At 45.1% G+C, this 19,467-nt stretch overlaps 1 protein-coding gene across 2 annotated transcripts in view; it reads right to left on the reverse strand.

Moving 5' to 3' along the window:
* Positions 1–19,467, reverse strand: part of LOC137627103 (zinc finger protein ZFP2-like) — a 364,597-nt gene that overhangs the window by 231,802 nt on the left and 113,328 nt on the right. The window lies entirely within an intron of this gene.

Consider the following 19,467-nt stretch of genomic DNA (forward strand, 5'->3'; position numbering starts at 1 on the left):
GACAGCAACAGGAGAGCGCACAGGAGGAACCTGGCGCTTGAGGGCAAGAGGCGCGGTTTTGCGCTCAAGACCCTTCACCCCCAAAGGGCCCGGAGACTGCGCAGCGGCAGGATCAGGTGGCGCGTCACGCGCATCAGGAACATTTGATGTTGACGGTCTGGGAGACTGGTCACTATGTCCCGGAGGACGACCATCATCCGAAGGTGATCGCGAACGATCCCCGGAGAGGTCTAGGTTGGTAACTGGCGGCAGGATCGGTGAACGGCGAGTCGTCTCCTCAGCAGAGGACTGTGGTGACGACAAGCCGAAGAGGCACCTCTTAAGCCCCTTGTAAGGGGAAGGAAGGCCTCTACGGCGAAGGGGAGGACGAGCCTTATGCCTTATACGCCCACGAGGGGCCGTGGGATCAGCAAGCTGACCATCAATGGGCCTCCGAAGAGGGGTCTCTGTAAGTGAACTCCCCCGAGGGGGAGAATCACCGGCAGGAGAGACCGTTGTACTTAGATCCTCCCTCGAAGGGTGTTCGGAGGGAGAATCTACCTCAGCCATAGGAACGGGGGTTTGGCTTGACAAACGGGATGACTCCGTCACAACAACGTCAACCACAGACAGAGGATCTATCTCCGCTGTAGTTGGCGATTGTTTAACGGCTGCACCCAGTTTGATCATGTCAAACAGGGCTTCCTTGGAGGGCGAACCCTGCAGCCCCAAGGAAGCCCAAAGCTGAAACAAATCACGGTTAGACATTAAATCCTCCTCCGGGGGAGGAGGCGCAGCCACCTCGCTATGGGAGGCAACTACTTCTCCCGCACCCCGGGATCGGACAACAGCACAGCGGTCTACGCTACCACTCGCCGGCCTCTCGGAAGAGACCGCTCGAGGGGGAGCTTCGGAGGAGGAAAGGGCAACGGAAGAAGAAGTCCTGGAATTTTCTCTCTTCAGAGAAGCCTCTGAAGGAGAAAGATCCCTTTTGGCCTTCTTCTTACGGCGCCGGGTAATGAATGAATGATTTAGAGTTTTCAGGCATCCTGACATCTAAGGTCATTGACGCCGGTAACATTTAATTTATGTATACAAAAATAAAAAAAAATAAAATAAAATAAAAATTAAATAGTATTCAATTAAAATCACAAAAATTGAATGTCATAAAAGTTAAACATTTTTCAGAAGACCTGCTTCTGAAATAAATCTAAAAATGCCACTTGCATGGTAGGACACATCATTTCCAAGAATCTTGGCAAGGATGAACCTGCCACCTTCACCTCGAGCCTCAAACAAATATCTATTCCGCAAGTTGTTATAATTGGGGCATTCGGTCAACAAATGCCTTACTGTTAGAGGTACTAAACAGTCGTCACAATACGGTTGGTGTTGGCCCTTCAGCAGAAACTCGTGTGTCAACCGAGTGTGACCAATACGGAGACGACAAAGAGACGTCTCCCATTTTCGGTTCATCATATTATACCTCCAAGGAGATATGTCATTTGTTATCTCTCACATTTTATTGCCATCTTGACTATCCCATTGCTGTTGCCATTTATTGCAAACCAATTTCTTGATGTCAGGTAAGAAATCATTACAGGCAATGGGATACCTTCTTGGCAGCAACTCTGATGCAGCCTCCTTAGCCAGTGAATCTGCCTTCTCATTCCCAGACACACCTACATGTGCTGGAACCCAACAAAATTGAACTGTTATACCTCTCCGTCCAATAATAAAAAGCCATTCTAAAATCTTTAAAACTAGAGGGTTATTAGGATTAAAAACTTCCATAGCTTGAAGGACACTCCTTGCATCACTAAAAATTGTAAAATTACCCTCCTTCTCCAACGCTATTTTCTCAATAGCGGTTAATATGCCATACAGTTCGGCAGTAAATATGGAAGCGGTCAGAGGAAGTGGACCTCTACAATTAAAACCATTACTATGTACTCCAAATCCAACGCCAGCATCAGATTTGGAGCCATCAGTATAGATAAAAGTTGATCCTCTATGTTCTTTAACATGTTCATTAAAAAGAGACCTGGCTTCTACGTCTGACATATTCTTCTTATCTCCAATAAAATATTCACAAAAAGATATCTCTGGTAACTTCCATGGAGGCGTTGATGATACCTTGAATGGAAGTACCTTATTTCTATTTATATCCAGACTATTTAATAATCGTTTCACCCGAAAGCCATAAGGTTGAGGAGATTTTGGGTGCAACTCAAAGTATGATGCGTGTCTTACAAGGCTTGCAGTCTGAAAGGCTAGAGAGTTAGGGAGTCTTTGCAATCTAAACCAATACCGAAGAATGGAAGACATTCGGTAATGGTCTAGAGGTAACTCTCCAGCATCAACAAGGAGACTTGGGATAGGCGAGGTTTTAAAAGCTCCAGTAGACAATCTAATACCTGCATGATGTATCGAGTCTAATATTTTTAACCGGCTTGAGGTGGCTGAAGAATATACCTCGCAACCATAACTAATTTTGGAAAAAATCAAGGCCTTGTATAATTTTAAAATAGTATTGCGGTCTGCCCCCCATGATGTATGGGACAATACTTTTAAGATATTCAGAGCTTCAACACATTTAGCTTTTAATGCTTTTAAGTGAGAAACCCATGTCAGCCTACAATCAAATATCAAACCTAAAAATTTAGCTTCTCTTGCACATGGTATCCGTTGACCTTTAATGTATATATCCGGGTCTGAATGTACTCCCCGGATACGACAAAAATGGACAATGGTAGTTTTACTTGTCGAGAACTTAAATCCATTCATGTCAGCCCACTGGATAATTTTATCAATAGAGAGTTGGATTTTTCTCTCAACCATTGCCATTCTAGTGCCAGCAAATGATATTGAGAGATCATCCACAAATAATGTTGAGAGAACATCCTGGGGAATGGCTGAGGATATCCCATTAATTGCTAGTGCAAAAAGGGTTACACTCAGCACACTACCCTGAGGAACTCCTTCTTCCTGGCACTTACTCTCTGATAGAGCTTCCCCAACTCTCACTTGAAAAACTCTACGTGAAAGAAATGCCTGAATAAATAGTGGCAGCTCTCCTCTCAATCCCAATTCATGAATGGTTTTAAGAATACCATATCTCCATGTGGTATCATATGCCTTTTCAAGGTCAAAAAATACTGTAACATGGTGCTGTTTGGAAGCAAAGGCTTCACAAATAGAAGACTCTAGTCGTATCAACACATCAGTCGTTGAGTGCATTTTTCGGAATCCACATTGAATCGGTGATAAAATACCTTTCTTTTCAAGGTACCACATCAGCCTTGCATTGACCATCTTCTCCATGATTTTACATAAACAAGATGTCAATGCAATAGGACGATAGTTTGCTGCTAATTTTTCGGAATCCACATTGAATCGGTGATAAAATACCTTTCTTTTCAAGGTACCACATCAGCCTTGCATTGACCATCTTCTCCATGATTTTACATAAACAAGATGTCAATGCAATAGGACGATAGTTTGCTGCTAAAAACTTGTCTTTACCGGGTTTTAAAAAGGCTAAAATAATGGCTAGTTCCCAAACACTTAGGTAACTATGATCATGCCATATTCTATTAATAATACTTAAAATAAATAGCTTTGTATTAAAATGTACATGTTTAATCATTGCATATGGAATTCCATCGGGTCCAGGGGCTGTATCGTTGCAATGAGCAAGTGCAGAATCAAATTCTCTTTCAGTGAAAGGAGAATTATACGACTCTTCCTTTCTTGTTGCAAAATTTAAAATTTTCTTTTCTTCAGTGCTCCTATACTGGTGACCAGGGGCTCCTTCACACTTGCTGGATACATTTGAAAAATGATTAGCCAGGGCATTGCTAACATCATTTGCTTCGGTTACATACTGGCCATTCACCTTCAACACTGGTGGTGGGTTGGGGGTGAATTTGCCAGCTATCTTTTTTACTTTCCTCCACACAGAAGATGGTGGTGTTCTACTGTTAATGGAGGAAACAAAAGACATCCATGACTGGCGCCTTGCTTCTTTCATGGCACGACGGAACTGTGCTCTACATTTCTTGTACATAATTAAATTCTCATCGGTTCGGAGTCTACGCAATCGTGTTAGAGATCTTCTTGTGGCTCTGTGGAGGGCAGTTAGTTCTGAAGACCACCACGGGACTGGTCGTCGTTTGAATACCCCTGTTGTTTTGGGAATTGAATTGACTCCTGCTGTATGGAGAGTTCCATTCAGTAAGTCTATGGCATCATCGATATTTTCAACTTGTCCTGCATCCCCCTCAATTTCGCTTAGCTCACGAAATTTATCCCAGTCCGCCTGGTCAAGATTCCATCGTGGCGATCCCTGTAAAGGTGGACCATTGTTGGTGTTTATAATGATTGGTACATGATCACTAGTATGCCAATCATCTAATGTTCTCCAATCGAAGTCAAGAAGGCAATTAGAGCTTACGATTGATAGGTCAATACATGACAAGGTACCTGTCTGGACATGAAAGTGTGTGGGCTCTCCTGTATTAAGGAGTCCCACATCTTCATTTTCCACAATTGATGATATGATATTTCCCCTCGTGTTTGCTAAAACATCACCCCACATAGGATGTCTACCATTCAAATCTCCAAGTAAAAGAAAAGGTTGAGGGAGTTGTTGAATCACCTCCACTAAGTTATCATACAAAATGTTATCATTTGGAGGCAATTACAGAGAACAAATTGTATATTTTAGCCCTATGTCAATCTGTACAACCACTGCCTGCAGAGGTGTAGGAATAGACAGAGAAACTTGGGGAAAAACTCGACGAACACATATGAGACTTCCGCCATGGCTCCCCACTTGGTGATCATATGGTGTCCTATAACTAATATATTCGCGAGGACAGGGGGTATTATGATCTAGTTTGCTCCCCTGTAGACAAATAATTATGGGGGAATGCTCATGAATAAGGAGCTTAAGTTCTTCATATTTGGCCCTTAAACCCTGACAATTCCATTGCAAAATGGAGGAAAAAACTATTGTTTATAATTAGGTAGACCCCTTGGATGGAGTCTTCCCATTAGCAGTTTTTGATCTAACACTATTTTTAGGTGGTTTTATTAAAGAGGGTCTTGATAGATTGGGTTTAGCATTTATGATTTTCTTTTTGTCTTTTTGATCTGATTGTTGAGGAGGTTGGTGGACCTCCACTTGAATTTCCGATTTATTTAAATTGACTTCCAGATCAGAAATATCAACAGACAAATCATCATATTTATTTGACGTCGTAATTTTGATATTTCTTATGGAAGGGGGCGAGAGAGATGGAGGTCTCTCTCTTTTCCGATTAGTAGGTTTTGAGCTACCAGGTTTTTGCACCTTCCCCAATACAGGTGCACCTGGTAACTTGGTGTCAGGTGGCATCTCCATCAAATCAGGCAAGGACATGGCCTGGGAGAGGTTAGTACTATTGTTGGTAATGGGGGACGAAGGCTGTACAGAAATGGGCAATGACCCATTTTTAATACGCTGTGGCAGAGCCTCAGAAGGCAATATGATTACCTTGTCATGCAATACTTTATTATCAGAGGTTGTATTTCTTTTCTTAGGATTACTGGCAGTGCTAGGTGGGGTTGCTGTCTCCTGTGGTAAATTTACCTTTGATTTTAAGTCCTTTGCATAGCTGGTTGACTTATTCAACAGTCTTTTTGCATGTCCCACACTTATGTGTTCTAAACTTGATTTGTTTAGGGCAGCTTCCTCCAACTTATACAGTTCGCATCTCCTATCAGTTGATTTATGATTCAAATTGCAATTTGAACACCTGGCCTCAAGTGTACATTCTCCATGATAAGTTTTGGAGCAAATACCACACATTTTTCCATTTTTGCAAACTTTGGATGGGTGTCCAAATTTAAAACAATTAAAACATTGCAGGGGCTTTTGTTTGAAAGGCCGAACTTTAATCCTTTCATTTTCAATAAAAATATGGAAAGGTACATCAGCATCCTGGAAAGTAAGTATAATCATTGAAGTTCCAGGAACCTTATGCACTTTCCATACATTTAATGGACACATAGAGAGTATCTCCTCCTCTGTAAATTCGTACAGGTCCTTATTAAAGACCACTCCCCTTCCATAACTAAAATTTAGATGAGGTTTCATTTCCAATGTAATTTCATCACTGCCTGTCTGTAAGTTAGACAGTATTGCAGACTGAGTCGAAGATTTGGCATGGATGAGATAACTATTCTTCCCAAAACGAGATATATCTCCAGGTGCTATGGTTCCTACTTTTTTTTTGGATAAACTTACATATCTTAAAATAATTTCCTATTATCCCTTTAGGTTCAGCTAAGAGCCACATTGGTGGTTTGGGTTTTCTCTGTGAAGGCATGGGTACATTTCTATCTTTTTCAAACCAATCAGCAGGTTTGTACACATCCAATTCCTTTGGGACCTTATCGCAAAGAGCTCCCATGATGTTCAATTCATTAATTTTGATACTGCTAATATTACTTATGGCATTAAACGCTTCATCATGACTTTCAAAAGATATCCAAGAGTCCCATTTTTCATCTCCAAGTCTCATCCTTATTTCCTTTATCAATCCATAGCACTCAAATGCTCTATATATATCATCATAATTTGTCTCTAATGGGATTTGGGAAACATGAAGGAATCGTAGTTTCCCTGTGTTACCCAAATTGCTAGATTTTTTAACATCAGTAGAGTGGTCCTTTTTAGTTCGAAGGTCGTCAACAGAATTTTCCTTAATTACAGTAGCAGAAGTCGTCAACAGTGCCGGGGGGGAGTCAGCAAATCCAGGGGATGGGGAGTCAGCATTTGAAGGGTCCATATTTAAGGGTAGGATTTTCATGTTTTTTGTTGTTGTTTTGTTGGGGTACCTGCTTGAGAATTATAAGAAAGTATCATACGTTGGAAAGGAAATTTGCATTCTCCACTATCGGCACAATGAGAGTATACTTCCCAGATGGTCCACTCCATACCCTACCCGAAGGATAGCATCAAAACAGATATAGAGGCACAGGTGTAAGCTAAACCCGCCTGTTAGGACTGAGACCAAGGTAATATGGAATCATCCTCCCCATATCTGTAATGATGGGCTTCCGGCCAAAAGCCAAGAGTCCCACCTCAAGGATTGGATCCCCCTGGATTCCGATGACCCAACCCTTGAGAGTAGTTCCGCCAAAAAGGTCCAAACCATCTTTGGGATGGCTGAGATCATCCAATACTCTCATATATAGCTTTGAATGCAAATACCTCCCAACCGTGATCCCTTCTCCCATTCATCTAAGCAGGCAGTAATAACGAATGTGGAAATATCCACGCCATTTAAATAAAATAGAAAAAAAAATAGATAAATAAATAAATGAACAAATAAAATAAATAAATATATATATATGCATACATCTATATATATATATATATATATATATATATATATATATATATATATATATATAAGTAAGAAAGATAATAATCATAGAGATAGGACAGCAAGATGAAAGAAAGTTGATAAAATTAGGAGAAGGTCGAAGTAATATTAAGCAGAAGAAAAAGATGAAAGAGAGAAATTTAGATTCGAACTGGGGGAGCAATTTCCCCAAGTTCGAGAGCCCTCTTGCCCGTCACCAAGATTCAGCACGGGAATGAAATGCCGTGCTGAAGCTCAATGACTTCATCAAGGCATTCTCTCATTAAGAGGGCGGCGCCGGGTAAACCTCTCCCACTGGGAGGTAGGCCACTCCCTACATTCAATACATACATTGTCACTATCACACCGCTGGACCCTACAGTGAGGACATAAGGTGTGGGAATCAGTGTCGACCGCCGACATAAAGGTCCCACAAGGGCGGCCGGGAAGTCCAGGGCAAGTACGCATTATCAGTAGAGGCCAACTTCAACCACACTGCGAAAGAGAAAAGCAAAAAACAGATTAATATGGCAGTCAAAGCGAGGGAGAGCACAGACAGGTCTGTTCTTTTCCCGAGCCAAAAGTAAAGTGAAGCATTCACCGGTGTGTGTGTGAGGGGGGGGGGGGTAGCTAGCTACCCCTCCCTACCCCCAGCTAACTAGCGGCGGGGTAGTAAACCCTCGTTAAAACTTTTATGGCTCGTCATTCAGATACGCCGAAGTAATTACCCCATGTAAGTAGCGTGGTTTGTATTTCAGTTACGGAACAAGTTCAAATTAGGAAAGCGTAAATTCAATTGGACGGTTGTTCCCTTCGGGTTAAAGACAGCTCCCTACATCTTTTCCAAACTAATGTACACAGTAGTTAAATACATTAGGAAGAAATATAATATACTCATCTTTAACTACTTAGATGATATACTGTACTCATATTGGCAGGTTACTTTCACAAATGCGAGGCTCACATCCAAATAGTCATTGAAGTGCTCAAGGAGCTGGGTTGGCAAATATCTATCAAAAAGTCTGTTATTCATCCAGTGCAAAAGATAGAGTTCCTGAAAGTGCTCAAGGAGCTGGGTTGGCACATATCTATTAAAAAGTCTGTTATTCATCCAGTGCAAAAGATAGAGTTCCTGAGAGTTCATTATAACTTGGAGAACAAAACAATGAGACCAATGCAGGAAAACATTGATAAATGTATCAAGCTTGCCAATACAGTATCCAACTTGAACAGATCTGACCTCAAATTATATCAAAGATTGATAGGATCACTTAACTTCTGTTCCTACTACACCTTTTATGGTAGATACTATCTTAAATTCCTTCACAGATTTCATAGATATTTTGCTAAAAAGGATATAGAATCATTCCTCCTTCTTTCAAATCCTTTCTAGAAGAATGGGAACAGGCTAACATGTATAGTGATATAAACATTCCCAATAATCAAGTAGTTCTAGAACTATTCACAGATGCATCCAACTTTGGCTGGGGTGGAGCATTAGTAGAACATGGCATAGTCTCAACTAATAATACATGGCTACAAAATGAGAATACTCTGCACATTAACATTAGAGAATTACTTGCATGCATTTACTGTATAAAACACTTCAGAGACAAACTAAGAAACAAAGTAGTACTAATTCACATAGATTCACAAGTAACAAACTGCTGGGTCAAAAAACATGGTAGCATTAGGAACAAATCGGCCCAGGAGGCCATCAAAGTGTTACTAAACATTCAAACTAAATGGATTAAAGGGAAAAGCGATGTGATGGCTGATTCCCTATCGAGAGACTTTGGTTCCATACATCCAGAAGCCACTCTTGACGATAATCTATTCAATCTAATTTGCACAGATATGAATTTCTCTCCTGAAATATGACAAATTCGTAGATAATTTTTATTTTTCCTAACTATAAAAACCGTAGCTATTTACATGGGGTAATTACTTCGGCGTAGCTGAAATGACGAGCCATAAGAATTTTAACAAGGATTTACTACCCCTCCGCTAGTTAGCGGGGGGATAGGGAGGGGTAGCTTGCTACCCCTCCCCCCTCACACACACAATGAGAGCTCCACTTTACTTAGAGGTAGGACTTATCTTGGGGGACAGGGCTGGCGGGCAAATATGTGTAAATAGCTAAGGTTTGTATAGTTAGGAAAAATACTAATTATCTACGAATTTGTCATTTGTTCCGTAACTGAAATACAAACCACACTATTTACATGGGGTGACTTAACACTTAGGAAGGATGGTAAGTCCCTGCCATACTGGCTTTGGCTTGCCCGGGGATTCCATATTCGAGCGTTTAAGTACTCGGACAATAGGGAATCCCTGCTCCTCGCTAGCGGTTGTGAAACTGCCGCAGCCTACATAAGGTGTGTGCGAAGGTGAAAAGTGACTCGTCCTAGGAAATCTAGGCTAGGACTCTCCCAATACCACCTCGTCAGGGTATGGGGACATGACAGTATTACACTTAATACTAGGAACACAAGGAAGCATGGTCTACCTGCAGTGGTTTGAGGTCAGCTGTGCAGAGAACCCAGGATGCTGCTTTCTCCAAGGGAGGAGAGGATGAAGGAAAGAATAAAGGCCAGACAGATCTTTCTTTTCCTGCAGGCTAACACCAGGTAACAATGCCCTAAACCTTCTGCTACTTATCCATTAAGGAGCCTGAGGTTTAGACCAGCTGTTGTGCAGCCACCACAGGGCCAATAGAAAACGTATCGAGCCTCCTGTGGGTCATGTCTTGCAGGTAATGGGCTGTGAAGGTGGTCTGACGCTTCAACATCCCCGCTTGCAGGACCTGCGTCACTGAATGATACTTCATGAAGGGCATGGACGAAGCTACGCCCTTGACATCATGCGCTCTAGGGCGAAGTGACAGAGAAGGGTCAGGATTCAAGGCCAGGTGTATTACCCAGCAAATCCAGGCTAAGATGGTATTCCTGGTGACCCTCCTCTTCGTTTTCCCAGTGTCCAGGAACGAGGCTTGGACCTGGGGACGAACTGCAGCTGTTCTCTCAAGACACAACCTCAGACTCCCTACTGGCAAGGTAGGAGATGGTCTGGGTCATCTGTTACAGGACGGAGACTCGAAACCTGGAAAGAGTCGAACTGCGGGTCCGGCACTCCCGGGTTCTGAGTCTTGGCAACAAAACTCAGGGACGAACCTGAACGTTACCTTCCCCTATCCCCTTGAATGGGCGATGTCGTATGAGAGACCATGTGACTCACTTGGCCGAGGCTAAGGCTAGCAGGAACACTGTCTACCCGGTAAGGTGGTGATCTGGAGCCTTACGTAGTGGTTCGTAGGGAGGTCTCTTTAGAGACTTGAGGACTTGGACCATGTTCCAAGGAGGAGGTCTCACTTCCGACTGAGGGCAGGAGAGAACATGGCTTCGTATGAGGAGAGAGTTCCAGCGAGGGAGAAATGTCTATCCTTTGAGCCTGAAGGCAAGACTTAAGGCTGAGAGATAGCCTTTCACTGCCGAAACTGAAAGGCACATTTCATCCCGCAAATACACGAGGAGCTCTGCTATTGCTGGAAGTGGCATCGTGTGGAGGGATACCCTCTCCACGACACTGACCACAGCAAACTCACCCCTTCGCCTCGTAGACTACTGCGGAAGACTTGCGCAGGTGTCCAGACATCCTGTTCGCAACTTGTTGCAAAAATCCTCTCTTTGAGGAGATGCTGGATAGTCTTCCGGCGTGAAGTCGAAGCGAAGCTACAGCTTTGTGGAGGATGTTGGCATGTGGTTGTGTGAGTAACCCGTGACGTGGAGGGAGTTCCCTCGGAGGCTCCGTAAAGAGTTACAGAAGATCTGGTAAGCCATTCTGCGAGAAGCCCTAGCAGAGCTATGGAGGTTATTGAGAGACTGACCGATACTCTGGTCTTGTAGAGTACTCTCCTCATCAGCCAGAACGGGGGAAGGCGTACACATCGATGTTGTCCCACCATTGTTGGAAGGCATCTTACCAGAGGGCCTTGGGGTACGGGACCAGGGAGCAGTACAGCGGGAGCTTGCAGTTCAGCGCTGTAGCAAACCGTTCCACAGTAGGGGAGCCCCACAGAGTCAGGACTTTGTAGGCTACTTGAGGACCCAAAGACCAAATAGTCGGCGATCGCGCGCGGGAAACCCTTGGTGCGCGCGCGCGGACGATCTTCGAGCGGACGATCCGCGATGATCGCGCGCGGGCAACCATCCCGTGCGCGGACGAGCGGGAAACCGCTCGCGGATGAGCGGGAAACCGCTCGCGGATGAGCGGGAAACCGCGCACGGACGATCTGCGATGATCGCGTGAGGGCAACCATCCCGCGCGCGGACGAACCTCGATGATCGTGCACGCTTCGGCGCTTACGCGCGTTATGAAGATCGTCGGCAAAACGATCTTCGACGATCGCGTGCAGGAAACTGCGCGCGGGCGGACCTCGAAGATCGCGCTCACGAAACCATCCCGCGCACGGACGATCTTTGGTGCTTACGCGCGAGTGCACATCGTCGGCCCTTGCGCGTCTAGTGCGCAACAGAAGATCGTCGGCGAGAGAGACCGTGCGCTTAACTGCGCGCATGCGCTAGGTTGGAGGATCAGCTAATTCGTAGATCAGGAACTGGGATGTGTCCCTAAAAGGGAGGGCATCCCCTGAAGAGGACTAAGGCAGGTCTGCTTCAGAGAGCCGACGACCAACTGGATGAACTACTTAACACTCCGAGGAGTGGTCTCTGTGAGGAACCTCTCCCGTGAACGGAAGAGGTGTCCTTCGTAGAAGAGACTTGGAGACACCGCAAGCTAAACTGCTGGTGAGCGCCTGTGCGCTATCTCAGGAACTCCAACGATGTGCGCTAACGCGCAGGGAACGTTGGTAGCAGCCTCTGGAACAGGATGTCTCTGGAAGGCAGTCTCAGGAATAGCAGGAACAGCAGCCGAGCGCTAGCGCACAAGGGAACGTTGGCGCGCAGGGGATACCTGGCGCTTAAGGGATTTACTCACAATGTGAGAAAGCCTCTTCTGCCCCGGAGGGAATGGAGCCCGTTGGATAACGGGGAGCGTGGGCGCCCAAAGCGCGTCAGCCGCCAGGAATGGATACGGCAGGTAAGCAGGTCCACTGAGGGCATGAAAGACCAAAGGTCTAACGTAGCCTGTGTAGCGCGGCCCCGAAGGGATGAGTTGCGAGACCCCGAAGGGTCAGCGCAACGAGAAACAAAAGTTTCCCTGTCACTAATCACCGAAGTGTAGTAGTGACTAAAGTTACGAGAGCCCGAGGAATCTGCGTAACTAATGTTATGAGACCCCGAAGGGCCAGAGAAACGAGAAACCGAAGTTTCCCTGTCACTAAACACCGAAGTGTTAGTGACTGAACAGCAAGCTGTTTCAACAGGAACAATCCTCCGAAGAGGAGTCTCTATGTGTGGCCTCTCGTGCGAACAAGAGAGGTGAACACTTCGTAGAAGAGACTGGTGATGGTGCCCCCAAGGGCCGTAGGATCAGCTGACGTAAACAGGAACAATCCTCCGGAGAGGAGTCTCTATGAGCGTCCTCTCATGCAAACGGGAGGAGACACTTCGTAGAAGAGACCAAAAGGAGCAATCCTCCGAAGAGGAGCCCTTAGTGCGGCCTCCCTCGCGAACAAGAGAGGTCACAAGACTGAACCTGCAGCTGCTCAGCCCCTTGAGCATAGCTACAGAAGCGACCGCTCAGCCCCGAGAGCATAGTCGCTTAGTACCATGGTCCGGCCTTGCAACCGCTCAGCCCTTTGAGCAAGTACAAGGGCGGTCGCTCAGCCCCAAGAGCAAAACCGCCTAAGGACTAGGAAAAAGGGTAAGAAGGGAAGTTAACGAACTACCCTTGGAGGCGAACCTCCTTATTGTTCTAGGATGCACTGAAGAGCTGACAGTAGACATGGGGGAACTTCTAAGAGAAGGGAACGCCCATGACGATGTCCAAGAGAGACGGCAGCGACAGCAGACTCCCCAGGCATAAACAAGACAGCTCTGCTTCGAAGGCACACTACAGTCCACAAAGAAACAGCATCGTAAACTGGGAAATAAAAATGAATGATTATTTAACAGAAATTCCCCCGGGTGAAACTCCAAAGAGTAACCCCGAGGGAAAGTGAAACATAAGAACAAAAGTTAGGTATGTGCCCTCCTTCCCCACTGACATGCACGGGCGAGGGGGGAGGGCGAAAAACTTAACAAAAACAGAATTATAACAATTATAATTATGTAACTGATTTGAATGTTCCAAGAATCACAGACCCCCGAAGGAACGTGTTCCCCAAGCTGAAAAGTTAAAAATACAATTATATTTCATAAAAATAATTGAGACAAATAAAACGAAATAGCGACTCGAGAAGCTATCGTAGAAGACGTAGTACGGAGTAAGAGGTGAACGACCTCGAGAGAGGGGCCACTCTCCATGAAGGCAACCATGGTGGCCTAGGAATGAACGGCCTTGACCAAGAAGAGAATCGTGGTGGCCTAGCGCTAAGCCGGCGATCACTCTGGTAGACGAACACTACACACACCGCACAAACGCTGAAAAGGAAACTTACTATATTCTATACACAAGAATATAAATAAACATCAATAATGTTTAAATATAATAAGTATAAGAAAAAGTAAGTTAAAGACAAAACATTAATGGCCGTCAAGCGAGGATGGGAGCGGAGACATCCGTTCGCCATCCGAGCCAAAAGTAAAGTGGAGCTCGCACTGTGCGTGTGAGGGGGGAGGGGTAGCAAGCTACCCCTCCCTACCCCCCCCCCCCCCCCGCTAACTTGCAGAGGGGTAGTAAACCCTCGTTAAAATTCTTATGGCTCGTCATTTCAGCTACGCCGAAGTAATTACCTCATGTAAATAGCGTGGTTTGCATTTCAGTTACGGAACAAAGACCTTTTCACCAATGGCTTTAATTCTAAATGTAAAAGATTTTGTTCTTCCGTACCCAACACAAAAGCAATCAGTAATAATGCTCTTCACATTAGCTGGAAAGGTTCTTCTCCTCTTTATGCTTTTCCCCCAGGCTTCTTACTGCATAAAGTTACTTTCAAGATATATAACGAATGTAATAACAACATGCTCTCCTGCACTGTTTCCCAAGAAACGGAACCATGGATTCCCCTAGTCTCCAAGGAATACCGGAAGTACAAAGTCAAAGCAGAAGGCTGCCAGATACTTCATATGGACTGTACCATACTCTTAGGGCAACACCACTTAAATTTGATCGTCTTCAGAATATAAAAGATCAACTACCTTCCATATTTCCTCCAGAGATATACAACAAAATTACTTCCAATTTACGAGAGCTCCATGGCCAAGTACCAAAATCTCTTCAGTAGCTTTAAAGAGTTAATACACAATAAATATGGAAGTAACAACAGGTTCCCTCTTTTATCAGTGCTACTTTATTTTAACGAATTAATAGACAAGGGCCTAGCATACAACACACTAAAAGGATACCGAGCTGCTCTTGGACCGGTTTTGAAGGGATACTTTCCCAATTATTGTCTAGCAGAAGACAAGTATATTAAAGCTATGCTTGATGGAGTAAATAGAAGACGACCCAGCAATTCTCATATATTTCCAGGCTGGGATCTTGATAAAGTGGTTTCCTTCCTTAACACTACAAGAGATGATTCTATGCTGCTCATGTTTCAGAAGACCTTATTCCTCGTAGCTTTGGCTTGCCCATTGAGAGCTAACCAATTTAATCATCGATGTATCTCCAGGAGCACGTTCACGCCAGAAACCATTGTGTTAAGGAACCACCCTTCCTTCATGGCCAAGAATCAGAGAAACAATTACACTCCTATCAAATTCAGCTTTAGGTGTAACCCTACCAAGCCAAAAATTTGTCCAGTTAGACAATTAAACTTTTATCTGGAGTACGCAAATAAAATCTGTGCAGAAAGGAACATAGATAGGGAAGACCATATTTGGCTGGATGAAAACTTCAAGATCATGTCCCTTCCAAAGATGAGGCAGCTATTCAGGGACTGTATTTTCAGAGCTGATCCCAATGCCAGAAAACACTCCACCAATTTCCACTCTATCAGAGGTCAAGCAGCTTCAAGGATGATGTATAATGGAGTTACGCTGCAAGATATAATGACTAGAATGAATTGGAAAAGCAACTCTGTATTTGGGTCATTTTATGCTCTTCTCGGTCTACAGGGAGCTTTCGATGCAGTCGTTGCAGGACTTAAAATTCATGCCCCCTGAAGTATCGGGTGAGCAAAACCAGTGGGTCTGAAAGGCTGAAGCCTCTCTCTCTAGAACTGACAGTTTACTTGTGAACCTAAGTTCTGGAGAGAAGAGGCGAGGCCTTTCAGACCCAGCGTCTAGTTCACCCTCCGACCCTACCCCCGTAACCGAGGAGACCATTCTGGAGGAAATAAAGGATTTGTAAAGTAATTACATATAAAAGTCAACAGCTTACATGTTTCTGAAGGCCAACCATAACATTTTTCAATTATTCATAAATTTCTTTAAGATATACTTAGACTCTTATCCTTGCATTTAGAGGAGAGGCAACTTTTAGGTAACAAGATAGGAATATCTTGGAAAGGGGAGGTGAACTACTGCCACATTATATTATCTTAGAATATAAAGAGGAATGGAAAATGTTAAAATTCACAAATTGGAACTTTGAGTTACTACTTGTAGTAATTTACAATCTCAAATAAATCTCACAACAGGAAAATGGAATGGTAAGTACAGATATACTTCATAGCAACTTGCAACTTCAAATATGGCAGTTTGGTTCCTGTCAACTCACATGTCTCTGGTTGCTCCGCCCCGATGGGCGTGGTTTGTGCTCGCTTACTGTCAGATGCGACGAATCGCAACATTATTGCCGAAAGAATTTTGATCGTTGACTAACTGTATTTTCTTGAATGAGAGCAAACATGTTCTCAAACAAAATATACAGTTATAGAGGCAATCATTTCCCCTTTGGTTTACCCCTCTTCTTTATGTGAGGGGCTAGCCACTGTTCATTACACAGAAACGGATGTCCGTTTACCTGTGGGTGGGGTTTGAAACGTTCGTAAAGTAATGAAAAGATGCCCACGCTGTTGCTATCGTTCTTTAACGTCAGCTAACAATGTTCCTTCAGGACTAACTGTTCGAAACAATAACCCTGTAAGGATAGAATAAAAAGTCTCGAAAGACTATTGTGTAAAAAGTCAAGTCGTTATAGCCAGGGTACAATGACGGGGGAGGCTGCCTCCATCAAACGGTAGAACCGAGTTTAAGACAATAACCTCGCGGTTTTGTCTTGGCTAGAGTGCATACTCCGGGAAGGCTTACGGCCTTCATGAAGTTTTAACACCAATTGAAGTTTTGTAAAAACTTCTCAGGAACGAGTCTCCCAAAAAAGGGTGAAGTCTCGTATGTGGGGGTTTGCTTCAAGAAGGCCAGACATAATTGCCATCGACCGCTTACCCAAAGGGGTTGCCATCCAACGCTTTCTCGCTAGTGAGAAAACTATCGTCTAAATCAGGCAAGGCCTGCCAGGGGAAATGAACTGGAATGTAAAGAATTTTTCATTCCCTGCTCATTTCCATCTGCTAACCAAACCACTCAAAGTGGGAAGATGATGGTAGTTCGTTCGAAAACGAAGGGATCGGTGCTGGCAAAACCAGACTAGCTGATAGAGTAATCAGCTGGGAGTGTAGAGTGACGGATCAAGTCACACCTTTGGAAGACCCATCCCGTAGAAGGGGGGGGGGGGTCGACCATAGAGTTTTCAGAAAACTCTGGATCACGGAAACATGACAAATTCGGAGATAATTTGTATTTTTCCTAACCATACAAACCTTAGCTATTTACATTGGGTTTACCTTTCGGCGTAGCTGAAATGACGAGCCAATAGTTTTTAACAAGGGTTAACTACCCCCGCGGTAGTTAATGGGGGTAGGGGAAGGGGTAGCTTGCTACCCCTACCCCCCCCCCCCCCACACACTAGTGATTTGCTTCACTTCACTTAGAGGTAGGACTTGACTTGGGGGTTAGGGCTGGCGGGCAAATACGGGTATGTGTAAATAGCTAAGGTTTGTATGGTTAGGAAAAATACAAATTATCTCCGAATTTGTCATTTGTTCCGTAACCGAAAAACAAACCACGCTATTTACATTGGGTGACTTACCCCTTAGGAAGAGTGGAAATTCCCAGCCTTACTGATTTTGGCTTTGCCTGGGGCTCAGCCTCCCAGTGAGTAGCACTTGAGAAAAGGAGCCCCTGCACCTCACAAGTTCCTTGCTTCGCTAGGAACAAGTGGCCTACATAAGTTGTGTGTGGAGGAAAGCGTGACTCGTCCTATGATATTGACCTTGAGACCTTAGATAGGAATCTAGGATAGGACGTTCCCAATACCACCTCGTCAGGGTATGGGGGACGCAACAGTATTAACCTTAATACTAGGAGCACAAGGAAGCATGGGTTACCTGCAGAGGTCGAGGACAGCTATGCGAAGGCCAGGATGCTGCTTCCCCAACAGAGAGAGAATGAAGAAAGAAGTAAGGGTCAGACATAATCTTTCATTCACGCAGACTAAAACCGGGTAACAACGCCCTCAACCTACTACTACTTGTCCATTAAGGAGCCTGAGTTTAGACCAGCTGTTGTGCAGCCACCACAGGGCCGATAGAAAATGTATCGAGGCTCCTGTGGGTCACATCCTGCAGGTAGTGGGCTGTGAAGGTCGTTTCACGCTTCCAGACCCCAGCTTGAAGCACCTGCGTCACAGAGAAGTTTCTCTTGAAGGCCAGGGACGTAGCAACGCCCCTGACGTCAAGTGCCCTAGGGCGACGTGACGGAGGAGGGTCTGGATTCAAGGCGTGATAGATAACCCTTCGAATCCAAGTCGAGATGGTATTCTTGGTGACCCTCCTCTTCGTCCTGCCTGTGCTCAAAAAACAATGCCCGCACTTAGGGACGAACTGCAGCTGTTCTCTTCAAGTAATACCTCAGAAACCTCACTGGACATAGTAGCAGATGGTCTGGGTCGCTTGTTACAGAACGGAGACTCATGATCCTGAAAGAGTCGAACCGTGGGTCCGGCACTCCAGGATTCTGAGTCTTGGCAACAAACTCAGGGACGAACCTGAACGTTACCTCCCCCCATCTCCTTGAATGGGCGATGTCGTACGAGAGACCATGAAGTTCACTAACTCGCTTGGCCGAAGCCAAAGTGAGCAGGAAAGCCGTCTTCCAAGACAGGTGGCGATCAGAGGCCTGGCGTAATGGTTCGAAGGGAGGTCTCTTAAGAGCCCTGAGAACCCGAACCTCGTTTCAAGGAGGAGGTCTCACTTCCGACTGGGGCAGGTCAGCTCATAGCTACATATGAGTAGAGAGAGTTCCAGCGAGGAAGACATGTCCACACCTTTCAGCCTGAAAGCCAAGCTTAAGGCTGAGCGATAGCCTTTCACTGCTGAGACAGAAAGACGCATTTCCTCCCGCAGATACACGAGGAACTCCGCTATTGCTGGAATAGTGGCATCGAGTGGAGAGATACCCCTCCCACGACACTAACCACAAAAGACTCTCCACTTTGCCTGGTAGACTCCCTCAGAGGACTTTTGCAGGTGCAGAGACATTCTCTCCGCAACCTGTTGCGAAAAGCCTCTCTCCGTGAGGAGATACTGGACAGTCTCCAGGCGTGAAGCCGAAGCGAGGCCACGGCCTTGTGAGGGATGTTGGAGTGTGGTTGTCTGAGTAGCTCGCGTCGTGGGGGAATTTCTCTCGGGAGCTCCGTCGGGAGCTGCAGAAGGTCCGGGAACCATTCCGCGTGATGCCATAGCGGAGCTATCAGAGTCATCGAACAGTTGACCAATAGTCTGGTCCTGTTGAGCACCCTTCTCATCAGACAGAACGGTGGGAAGGCGTACACGTCGATGTTGTCCCACCGTTGCTGGAAAGCATCTTGCCAGAGTGCCTTGGGGTCTGGGACTGGGGAGCAGTACAGAGGCAGCTTGAAATTCAACGCTGTCGCGAACAGATCCACCGTCGGGGAACCCCACAAAGTCAGGACTTTGTTGGCTATCTGAGGATCCAAAGACCACACG

The sequence above is a fragment of the Palaemon carinicauda genome, chromosome 34 (assembly GCF_036898095.1).
Source record: "Palaemon carinicauda isolate YSFRI2023 chromosome 34, ASM3689809v2, whole genome shotgun sequence".
Lineage (NCBI taxonomy): Eukaryota > Metazoa > Arthropoda > Malacostraca > Decapoda > Palaemonidae > Palaemon > Palaemon carinicauda.